This window comes from Rhinoderma darwinii, chromosome 10 (assembly GCF_050947455.1).
Source record: "Rhinoderma darwinii isolate aRhiDar2 chromosome 10, aRhiDar2.hap1, whole genome shotgun sequence".
Classification (NCBI taxonomy): domain Eukaryota; kingdom Metazoa; phylum Chordata; class Amphibia; order Anura; family Rhinodermatidae; genus Rhinoderma; species Rhinoderma darwinii.
In genome coordinates, this window is record NC_134696.1 from 16,132,766 (window position 1) to 16,144,582 (window position 11,817).

Genomic DNA, 11,817 nt, shown 5'->3' on the forward strand with positions numbered 1-11,817 from the left:
CCATTCCCACAGGTTTATAAAATCCATGCAGTCACCTTTACAGACATTTGTAATGTGTCGTTGTACAGAGATCACTGAATTTCAGTGCGGTCCTGTAATAGGACGCCACCATTGTAACACGTCAGTTCCTGAAATTTTTCCCCCCTAGATATTCCACCGTCAACTGTGCTATTATTGTAAAGTGGAAGCCTTTTAGGAATGACTGCAATTATGCGACAAAGGAGTTAAAGTTTTCAGACAATAGGTTGAACGTTCATATGAAAAAAAAATAGAACATGTCAGAAGGCCAGTGCCTTATCCAGTGTGTCATAGGTTACAGATTAAGCCCCAGTGGCCTACTGGATAAGGCACTGGCCTCCTGAGATTGTGGGTTCAAGTCCCATCTGGGGTGGTTTACAAAGTTTTGTTTTCTTGTTACATTATATTGTAAATGACAATGTTTATCCTCAAATGGGGGAAAACTCTTTGATAAACTTTGGCTGTAATTATAATTCATAATGTTGGTGCACTGAGCTCCTAAGTTGTTGGAGCCCAGACATCTATCCATGGGGGATTGTGAATTCGGGCGCTACGGGTGAATATTATTTATGGAATGCTTTGTATTGAATAACCTATAGATATATTTTACATTTTTTTATAAATATTGTGATTAGTGTAACTTTGTAAATAGTTTTTGTTAAAATGTACATTTACTTTTGGAGATACAGCTGTTCTGTATTCTCTATACTGAAAAGCTGTATCGCTTCTTTTACACTGAATCCGTCAGTGTCGGCAGGTCCCGCATCTCTGTGACACGTAGGATCCACCTGGGATCGATCACATCTAAGTTATGAACTTAGATGTGATTGTTTACACGTGGATCCTGTGTGTCACAGAGATGGAGGACCTGTCACCCTCTCCTGCACTAATTGAACCTGCAGGGCAAGTAATTGTCAGGGCAGAATGACTTGCCACACCAATCAGCGCCTTTCAAAAACACTAGCACTTCCATTGTTGAAAGGCGCTGATTGGCGAGGCAAGCCATTCTGCCCTGGCAATGAGCGCCCTTCAACGACGCAAGCGTTGTTCAGCCCCAGCATTAGTTGTCCGCCTGTAATTAAAAGCTATTTGTTATGTGTCAGTAAATTGTTTCTGTAAAGTGTAAAACTCCTTTAACCCCTTCCCGCACCTTGGCGTACATGAATGCCCAGGTGAGCAGTAACTTTGCGCACGTGGGCGTGCAATTACGTCTGCGCTTTAACAGTTAACCCACATGCATTTGCAGGGGCTGGCGATCCTTATCACGGCAACCAGAGGCCAGACAATGGCCTCCGGGCTGCCATGTACGGAGTCCTCGGAGGAGCAGCCTCCGGCCGGTCCTCCGACGCTTCCTGTCATTGTGACTGTCACGTCACAATGACAGTTAGAATCACATTACACTACGTAGGTAGTGTAATGTGTTCCAGCAGCGATCAGAGCTGCAAGTCTAAGTGTCCCCTAGTGGGACAAGTAAAAAAAGTTAAAAAAACCGATAATAAAAATGTTTTTAAAAAGTGTAAAAATAAAAGTTATAAGTGACATAAATAAGAACTTCTTTTTCCCCATAATAAGTCTTTTATTATAGGAAAAAAATTAACACGTTAAAAAAAGTACACATATTTGGTATCGCCGCGTTCATAATAACCCCAGCTATAAACCTGTCATATTATTGTTCCTGCACATTGAACACCGCTAAAAAAATAAACGAAAAACAATGCCAGATTCACAATTTTCTGGTCACCACCCCTCCCAAAATATACAATAAAAAGTGATCAAAAAGTCGCTGGTACGCCAAAATGGTACCAATACAAACTACAACCCGTCCCGCAAGAAACTAGCCCTTACACAGCTTTTTGACTGAAAAAGAAAAAAGTTATCGCTCTCAGAATATGGTGACACAAAAAATGGAATAAAAAATGGAATAAAAAGTGATCTAAAAAATTTCTGGTACCCAAAAATGGTACCAATGAAAACTACAGATTGTCCCGCAAAGAATAAGCCCTCGCACGGTTCCGGTGGATAAAAAAAGAAAAAAGTTCTGGTTCTCAGAATATGGCGATGCAAAATGTGCAGAGTGTTCCGAAAGCGGATAAGATTGGGCGCAATTTATCAGTGCGACACCGGCCACATATCTGCGGATTATTATTTATTTACCCCTTTATTACACCCTCTTATTATGCCCTGATGTACTCCGCACAGATTACATATACCCCCACATTATAAACTGAAATACAAGTAAAACGCCAAACAGAACTAACAAGCTAAATCTGCACGCCAAATGCCGCTCCCTCCCTTCTGAGCCCTACAGCGTGCCCAAACAGTCCACTGATATGGCATCGCCATACCCAGGAGAACACGGTTAATATTTTATGAGGTATTTGTCTTCAGTGCCACAAACTGGGCATAACATATAGTGCACTAAAATGGCATATCAGTGGAAAATATTAATTTTCCCTCTGCACCATCCACTGCACATTAACCCCTTTGCGCACCACGACATAGCATGTCTTAGTGTGGGGGGTTATGTATGGAGCGTCTCACGTGAAAAATAAAGAATTTAAAACTGCAAAATCGCAGTTTCTTGGTCACCTTGGCTCTATCAAAAAAATATAATATAAATTGCTATAATCGGGAGAAATTGCTTTATATAAGTTTTTTAAGAAAAAAAGTCGATTTTCATCTTCACATACTAATTGAAATAAATATAGCAAAAAGACTGTGGGTTCAAAATGCTAACTATACCCCTAGATAAAGTCCCTGAGGGGTGTAGTTTCCAAAATGAGGTCACTTTTGAGGGTCTTTATTGTTTTGGCCCCACAAGACCTCTTCAAACCTGACATGGTACCTAAAATATATTCTAAAAAAAAGGAGGGCCCAAAATCCACTAGGTGCTCCTTTGCTTCTGAGGCCTGTATTTCAGGAAATTACTGCACTAGGGCCACATGTTAGATATTTCTAAAAACTGCAGAATCTGGGCAATAAATATTGAGTTACATTTCTCGGGTAAAACCTCCTGTGGTATAGAAAAAACTGTATTACAAATGAATTTTGGCACAAAAAAAATGAAATTTGTAAATTTCACCTCTACTTTGCTTTAATTCCTGTGAATCGCCTAAAGGCTTAAGAAACTTTCTGAATGCTGGTTTGAATACTTTGAGGGGTGCAGTTTTCAAAATGGGTGATTTATGGGGACTTTCTAATATATAAGGCCCTCAAAGTCACTTCAGAACTGAACTGGTCCTTGTAAAAATGGCCTTTTGAAATTTTCTTAAATATATGAGAAATTGCTGCTAAAGTTCTAAGCCTCGTAACGTCCTAGGAAAATAAAAGAATGTACAAAAAATGATGCAAACATAAAGTAGACATATGGGAAATGTGAACTAGTAACTATTTTGTGTGGTATTACTATCTATTTTACAAGCAGATACATTTAAATTTAGAAAAATGCAAATTTTTGCAAATTTTCATAAAATCTTGGTGTTTTTTTACAAATAAATATTGAATTTATCGACCACATTTTTTCACTACCATAGGTAAAAGCATTCCAGAGTTATTACCACATAAAGTGACACGTCAGATTTGAAGGCCAAAACAGGCTCAGTCCTGAAGGGGTTAATCATTAAATTCAGGTGTTTCATTCAGTCCCATTCCCACAGGTTTATAAAATCCAGCACTCGCCATGCAGTCGCCTTGAGGGCTTATTCAGACGAACGTGATATACGTCCGTGCAACGCGCGTGATTTTCACGCGCCTCGCACGGACCTATTTTAGTCTATGGGGCCGTGCAGACAGTCCGCGATTTTCACGCAGTGTGTGGCGCTGCGTAAAACTCACGACATGTCCGTTTTTTGTGCATATTTCACGCATCACGCACCCTTTGAAGTCAATGGGTGCGTGAAAATCACGCGCACCACACGGAAGCACTTCCGTGGGATGCGCGTGATTCGCGCAACAGCAGTAAAACTATGAATGTAAAACTATGAATGTAAACAGAAAAGCACCACGTGCTATAAACATACAAACAGAGTCATCATGATGGTGGCTGAGCGAAAATCACGCAGCCGCGCACCATATGGTGATGACACACGGAGCTGTTAGGTGCCTTTTGCGCAGGTAAAACGCACACGCTCGTATGAATCTGGCCTTACAGACATTTGTAATGTGTCGTTGTACAGAAATCAATGAATTTCAGTGCGGTCCTGTAATAGGACGCCACCGTTGTAACACGTCAGTTCCTGAAATTTTTCCCTCCTAGATATTCCACCGTCAACTGTGCTATTATTGTAGAGTGGAAGCCTTTTAGGAATCACTGCAATTCAGCCACAAAGGAGTTAAAGTTTTCAGACAACAGGTTGAATTTTCATATGAAAAAAACAAAAAAAATGATGTCAGAAGTGGGATTCGAACCCACGCCTCCAGAGGAGACTGCGACCTGAACGCAGCGCCTTGGACCGCTCGGCCATCCTGACTTCCTGTACACCTTGAAAATTAACTCCTTCCAGACCAGTGAGCTGCTGATAGTTTATGATATGAATGAGACTGATGCTATGAACAACTTTGAGGGCATTTTTTTTTTGCTTCGCTTTACACTGAATCCGTCAGTCCAACGCACCATATGGATTCAGTGACAACAGGTCCTCCGTCTCTGTGACACACAGGATCCACCTGTAAACAATCACATCTAAGTTCATAACTTAGATGTGATCGATCCCAGGTGGATCCTACGTGTCACAGAGACGCGGGACCCGCCGACACCGACAAATTCAGTGTAAAAGAAGCGATACAGCTGTTCAGTATAGAGAATACAGAACAGCTTACAAAGTTACAATAATCACAATGACTAAGATATTTATTTTAAAAAAAAATATATATATATGTTATTCAATACAAAGCATTCCATAAATAATATTCACCCGTAGCGCCCGAGTTCACAATCCTTGAAGTTTTAAAAGTCCATTGTCCCATGGATAGATAAATACAAACGGAGGTTCCACACGGAGATAGATCCGGCATCTTGACACGCCAGTGTGACGTTTTGGGGTACTGACTTCTTTCTCAAGCATGTGTAGTGTATCCCCCCACTTGATTAAATGTGTCAATAGTTACTTCTATTAAAAAGAAATAAGCCTAGAAAGCTTCACCAAGGAGACGATAGATTCATATACAAGGCACTTCTGTTACATTACATTGATTGTTATAAAACTGAATGAATTTTTCTCCAAATAAGCTAAAGGGGATGAAAGGGAAGAGAACAAAAATTCATTTTGGAAGTCACATTCCTGGTCCACGGCTTGATGCAAATAGTTCGTTGGAGCCTGGAGGGAAGATGTCTGGGCTCAACAACTTAGGAGCTCAGTGCATCAACATTATGAATTATAATCAAAGAGGTATCTGAGGATAAACATTGTCATTTACAATATAATGTAACAAGAAAACAAACTTTCCATAAACCACCCCAGATGGGACTTGAACCCACAATCCCTGGGTTTGGATTTGGAGGCCAGTGCCTTATCCATTAGGCCACTGGGGCTCAATCAGTAATCTAGGAGGCATACAGATACAGGGCATTGTCGACAGGGTGCAGCAGAACACCCTTAAAACTTACCTAATTTTTCAGGTGAATTTTTAGAATAAGCTGCTCCAGTAGCGTAGCTAGTGGGGCAGTTGCCCCGGGCCCACTAAGATGGTGGGGCCCACTGACATGGCCACGCCACATAGGTCGACCTGCTGCCTTTCTGAGTGGGCGGCGGCGCAACTCAAACCAGCCACCCTCTCCTGCACTAATTGAACCTGCGGGGCAAGTAATTGGCAGGGCAGAATGACTTGCCACACCAATCAGCGCCTTTCAATGACACTAACACTTCCATTGTTGAAAAGCGCTGATTGGCGGGGCAAGCCATTCTGCCCTGCCAATGAGCGCCCTTCAACGACGCAAGCGTTGTTCAGCCCCAGCATTAGTTGTCCGCCTGTAATTAAAAGCTATTTGTTATGTGTCAGTAAATTGTTTCTGTAAAGTGGAAAACTCCTTTAATCATTGAATTCAGGTGTTTCATTCAGTCCCATTCCCACAGGTTTATAAAATCCAGCGCTCGCCATGCAGTCGCTTTTACAGACATTTATAATGGCTCGTTGTACAGAGATCACTGAATTTCAGTGCGGTCCTGTAATAGGACGCCACCGTTGTAACACGTCAGTTCCTGAAATTTTTCCCTCCTAGATATTCCACTGTCAACTGTGCTATTATTGTAAAGTGGAAGACTTTTAGGAATCACTGCAATTCAGCCACAAAGGAGTTAAAGTTTTCAGACAATAGTTTGAATTTTTATATGAAAAAAAATACAAAATCATGTCAGAAGTGGGATTCGAACCCACGCCTCCAGAGGAGACTGCGACCTGAACGCAGCGCCTTAGACCGCTCGGCCATCCTGACTTACTGTTTGTCATTAAAATTAACTCCTTACAGACCAGTCAGCTGCTGATAGTTTATGATATGAATGAGATATCAAAGAGGCTTGCCCCATTTGAGGATAAACATTGTCATTTACAATATATATAATGCAACAAGAAAACGAAAACTTTGTACACCACCCCCGATGGGACTTGAACCCACAACGCAAAAAAAGTTGTATGGGTGAACTTTTATTTAGGGTAAGTGTTTTGCTGAGTCACACTCTCTTTCTTCTCCCCCCTCCCCGCTCCATAGACGTGTATTGGCAGGCCCATCAATTCTGCTTTTTAACCAGGATTGGCCAACGCTTGACAAAAGGGCTGGACAGCAGATTACAGGAAGAGAGACTCCTAGTGGCAGTAACTTCACACAGAATTTGCATGGATAAAACAACTTTATTGTAACAGTAAGTAAATTACAAAGCTGTTTTATATCAGATATACTATTAGATCATCAAATGTACTTTTAAAAGTCAGTGTCCATTTTGGTCCATCCAAAACTTTATAGGCTTTGTTCATTATTATCGAAAATGTATTGGTGGGTTTTCCAAACTGGCAAAACCTCTTACTAAGATGGGGGCTGATGTAGGTAACCGGTGTCCAAAGGTAACCGGTGTCCAACGGACAGCACACGGACCTATGCAATTCAATGGGGCTATTCTGCCATGCGTGATTTTTCTCGCAGCATCTTTCCGTTGCGTGAAATTCCCTGCATGTCCTATGCTGGTCCATTTTTGCAGACCACTGCATGAAAATCATCCGTCATCCGTGTGCGATCCGTGGTTCACGCTACAGTTGCTAAAGAAAGACTGAGAAAAAAAAAGTGTGCACCAACGCCGACATAAAAAACTTGTGGCACACGAAACTGCAACTCAAGAAAAACGCTGCATTTTTCACGCGCGCAAAACAGACATGACATTGTGACCTCAGGGTCCTTTCCCGCGTTGCGGTTGAGAAGTAATTAGAACCACATAAAAAAAAACACCAAATTGTGGTAAAAATGTATGCAGTTTTTTTCAGTAGCGGTTTTTCTAACCGCACCTCAACCACAATTGATTTAGAATGAAGCCTTATACACTACATGTACAAAATAAACCAGAGAAAAAGAGTCCGTATATATCCACATGTGAAAAAATTACACATCTTTATTAATAATAAATACACACAATTACAAAGAACAGAGAATCTAAAAATGAGTCCTTGACTAAGTCACAAGTATCAATATTAAACAGTGTAAGTAGATGGGACGCTGATTCCTGACCGTGGGATGTCTTTCTGGTTCTGCGCCTGCGCTGTCTCCCTGGTGACGCGTCCCGGGATTCGCGCATGCGCAGTAGGATAATGACGTTCATCGGCAGTGTATCTTTGCGTGTCATCCCTGGGCGTCACCACTGTCAGTTAGGCGCCGCTCATACCGGCGCCTGATTGGCTTAGAATGATTAAAGGACAGTGAAGACCACTACTTAAACTAGGCACAACCATAATACCGGCACCCCTTGAGAAAGCTATAAGCGAAACGCGCGTCGGGGCGCACTTCCATACTCTGGGTCACACGATTCTCCTTAAAATATGGGTAAGTGCATTTACTGGATCAATAGGGACACTTGCTATTTTCTTAGGAACACTAGTTTCCTTAGGCAAACGGTCTAACGGTCTGATCTGCTGTACTTCTTGCATTTGCATCTCATTTTCTTATAGATGTACCCTGTGTAGGAGTAAATTCGATAATCAACATAAACTGTATACTTTGATGTGATTTAATATTCTGTTTAATATTGATACTTGTGACTTAGTCAAGGACTCATTTTTAGATTCTCTGTTCTTTGTAAGGCGGGATTCACACGACCGGGTCGGGTCCGAGCCCGAGTGCCGGCCGGTAAAATCGGCCATTCTGCCCGGCCGGTTTGCATAAAGTTATGCATCCGTGCCGGGCCGGGCAGATCCGGACAGTGACATCAGCGGCAGCTCCTGAAGGGGAATCCCCATGTGTTCGGGGATTCCGCTTCAGGAGTTTCCCCTGATGTCACTGCCCAGATATGGACAGAGACATCAAGCGCTCTGTCCAGGAGCGGAATCCCCGAACACACGGGGATTCTGCTCCTTCAAGGAGCTAATGTGCGGCTAGCACATAGCAGAGCGGGGAGATACCTCCCTGCTCTGCTATAGTGGCATCGCTGCAGTAGTAGCAGCCGCAGCAGCTGCTGCTACTAGCGGCGCCATCGAAGGTGTCGCCGGGCCAGGGTGCTTTTAACAAGCAGGGGAAGGGAGCCAGCGCAGCGCTCCCTCCACCTGCTGTACACCCCGGCCCTGCAACACAGTGTACAGCGATGCCATTCGTCAGAATGGCATCAACTCCTCCTCCTCACATGCACTCTGCGCTGTGAGGAGGAGGAGATAGAGCGCAAGAGCCGGAAAACCCGGCCGTCACTCGGAACACATTCCGGTGATGGCCGTGTAATACCCGGCCCCATAAACTTCTATGGGAGCCGGGCGGCCGGGTGCCCGGGCAAAGATAGAGCATGTCCTATTTTTTGACGGCCGGATTGCCCGGCCGTCAAAAAATCGGTCGTGTGAATAGCCCCATTAGGGGTCTATCATTCCTAATGCAGCCGGGTGCCGGCCGATTTATGAACGGCCGGCACCCGGCCGGGAAACCCTGCCGTGTGAATGAGGCCTAATTGTGTGTATTTATTATTAATAAAGATGTGTAATTTTTTCACATGTGGATATATACGGACTCTTTTTCTCTGGTTTATTATGTATTGTTAGAGTCCTTATCTCTAATTGTGTTAATGGGTGGTTGAGATTTTTCTCCCACCTTTACACCTATGCCCTGTGAGACTTCGTGTCTAATTATAACTACATGTACAAAAGTATCGGAACTCACCTCTTAACCCTTGAATTTCGGTGTTTCATTCAGTCCCATTCCCACAGGTGTATAGAATCCAGCACCTCGCCATACATTTGTGATAGAATGAGTCGCTCTAAAGAGATCACTGAATTCCAGCGCGGTCCCGTAATAAGACGTCACCGTTGTGACAATTCAGTTCATGAAATTTCTTTCCTCTAAATATTCCACCATCAACTGTGTGTGATATTATTGTAAAGTAGAAGCGTTTAGGAACTGCAGCAACTCAGCCACAAAGGGGTTAAAGCTTTCAGACAAAGGGTTAAACTTTTACATGACAAAAAAAACAGCAATGTCAGAAGTGGGATTTGAACCCACGCCTCCAGAGGAGACTGCGACCTGAACGCAGCGCCTTAGACCGCTCGGCCATCCTGACTACTTAAGTGACCTGACCATTAACTCCTTCCAGACCGCTCAGCTGCCGATAGTTGTATGACATGAATGAGAATCACTGGAAACGTTAAATATTACCATGAAAAAACATAATGGAGCCGATACAGCAAAGTGTTTCGGTGTTATAGAAATGAATGATTAATAATATAAATCAGGGGAAGTTTCGCTCCCAAAGTGTCAGCTGCAAGTAAAATATGTTTGGCTCAGCAGGACGAGGCGTTTTGTATGTGATCTAGAGACCCTCAAATTTAAAGGGCCAGTACTTGAGAAATGTAGTAAATCCTCATTTTTATAAAGCACTGCAAAAAGCACATGATTGGCCCCCAAAGTCTGCACTGTGTGAACAAGGCTTTACTATGGTCCTGCCCAAAAATATTGATGTATTGGCAGTGTAAATTTGAGGAGATTTCTGGATGATTGGGGTTGGATATTAGATTTACACCTCAATTAGTTCTACTGGGGGACGATTCAGAGGGACATACTAAAAAGAATGAAGAAAAAGAATGAACAATATTAGTAATAGCCGAAAATATAAAAAAAAGATACATCGTTTTTATGTTTTGAAAACATGGAATGAACAGATTCTTTGTAATGAGAAAATAAAAACTAATTCCATAGAAACAGATGTGTAAAAATGTTTCCTGTGCTTGACAGACATGGAATGAACAGGATCCAAAAAAGCAGATGTCAGAAGTGGGATTTGAACCCATGCCTCCAGGGGAGACTGCGACCTGAACGCAGCGCCTTAGACCGCTCGGCCATCATGACACAATCAACCCTGCAAAATTAACTCCTTCCTGACCACCATCTGCTGGTAGTTATAGTTTTAGAATATAGACACTGTTTGTCCTGATTGCGTAAACCCTTTAAAGGACATTTACAGCCATGGGTCATTTGAATTAAAAAATTTACATTCATAAAATGACCTGTCTATGGCTGTAGACTGTCCCTTTAAGATGCTTTATTAATGCATCAGGGGGATTTCATCATTCACTGCAGTGCCAGGTTATAGCAATGATGGGAAAGTGATCCCCGGAGTGTCATGTGATCTATGTCCATTACATTCTGTCTCATGATCACCCACATACCGTATCAGAAAGTGGGGTACAAATGTCACCTAAAAGCGGGGTGTCCTTGCCAGTCATCTGTGCAGCCCCCGTCTTTCATCACATGTTTATTGGGCACCTTATAGGTCCGTTGTCTTGATGCTGCTTTAAACATCTATATTTATTTAAAGGGGTTTTCCCATAATCCATATTTATGACCTATTCACAGGTATATGATCAATAAGGTCAACATGTGTCACACAGGACACTCAGTAAAGGGGCTAGGTCTCCAAAGGTATGAGAAAATGCCTCCCCAGTGTTAAATATAAACTCCACTATATATTGATACATAAGAAACAAAGGAGTCAATACTATTACCATTTTTTATTTGCCAAACGCATAGAAAAAATTACAAAATACATAGAGATAAAGTAGAATTCGAATGGGACAACTGTATATGGGCTATATACAGGACGGTAACGCAGTTATGTACAGAGGGCTAACCTCTGCTGGTAGTTATAGTTTTAGAATATAGACACTGTTTGTCCTGATTGGGTAAACCCTTTAAAGGAAATTTACAGCCATGGGTCATTTGAATTAAAAAATTGACATTCATAAAATGACCTGTCTATGGCTGTAGACTGTCCCTTTAAGATGCTTTATGTAGCCGAAATAGCTCAGTTGGGAGAGCGTTAGACTGAAGATCTAAAGGTCCCTGGTTCGATCCCGGGTTTCGGCAAGTATTTTTTTTCCCCACCATATTACTATAGGGGTCAGTTCACATGTTGCGTAAATACTGCGGACTTTCCGCACTGTAATTCGCTGCTGAAAATCCGCAGCAAAGTGGATGAGATAAAACAAATCTCATCCACAGGTTGCGTAAAGACTGAGCGGAAAAACGCTCAGAAATTTACTGCGGTGCGGAATTTATTTCCGCAGCATGTCAATTGTATTTCCGTAAACACTTCTTATTTGTTGTGGGTTTTTCCCAGTGAATTCAATGGG

General features: G+C 42.3%; 4 non-coding genes across 4 annotated transcripts; 1 reads left to right on the forward strand and 3 right to left on the reverse strand.

Moving 5' to 3' along the window:
* Window positions 1-4,404: 4,404 nt before the first annotated feature.
* On the reverse strand, window positions 4,405-4,487 carry TRNAL-CAG (transfer RNA leucine (anticodon CAG)). The gene has a single exon. It is a non-coding gene; the product is annotated as a tRNA-Leu (tRNA).
* A 1,878-nt stretch (window positions 4,488-6,365) lies between these two features.
* TRNAL-CAG (transfer RNA leucine (anticodon CAG)) lies at window positions 6,366-6,448 on the reverse strand. Its single transcript has one exon. It is a non-coding gene; the product is annotated as a tRNA-Leu (tRNA).
* Window positions 6,449-9,666: 3,218 nt separating this feature from the next.
* Window positions 9,667-9,749, reverse strand: TRNAL-CAG (transfer RNA leucine (anticodon CAG)). Its single transcript has one exon. It is a non-coding gene; the product is annotated as a tRNA-Leu (tRNA).
* A 1,729-nt stretch (window positions 9,750-11,478) lies between these two features.
* On the forward strand, window positions 11,479-11,551 carry TRNAF-GAA (transfer RNA phenylalanine (anticodon GAA)). Its single transcript has one exon. It is a non-coding gene; the product is annotated as a tRNA-Phe (tRNA).
* The last annotated feature ends 266 nt before the right edge of the window (window positions 11,552-11,817 follow it).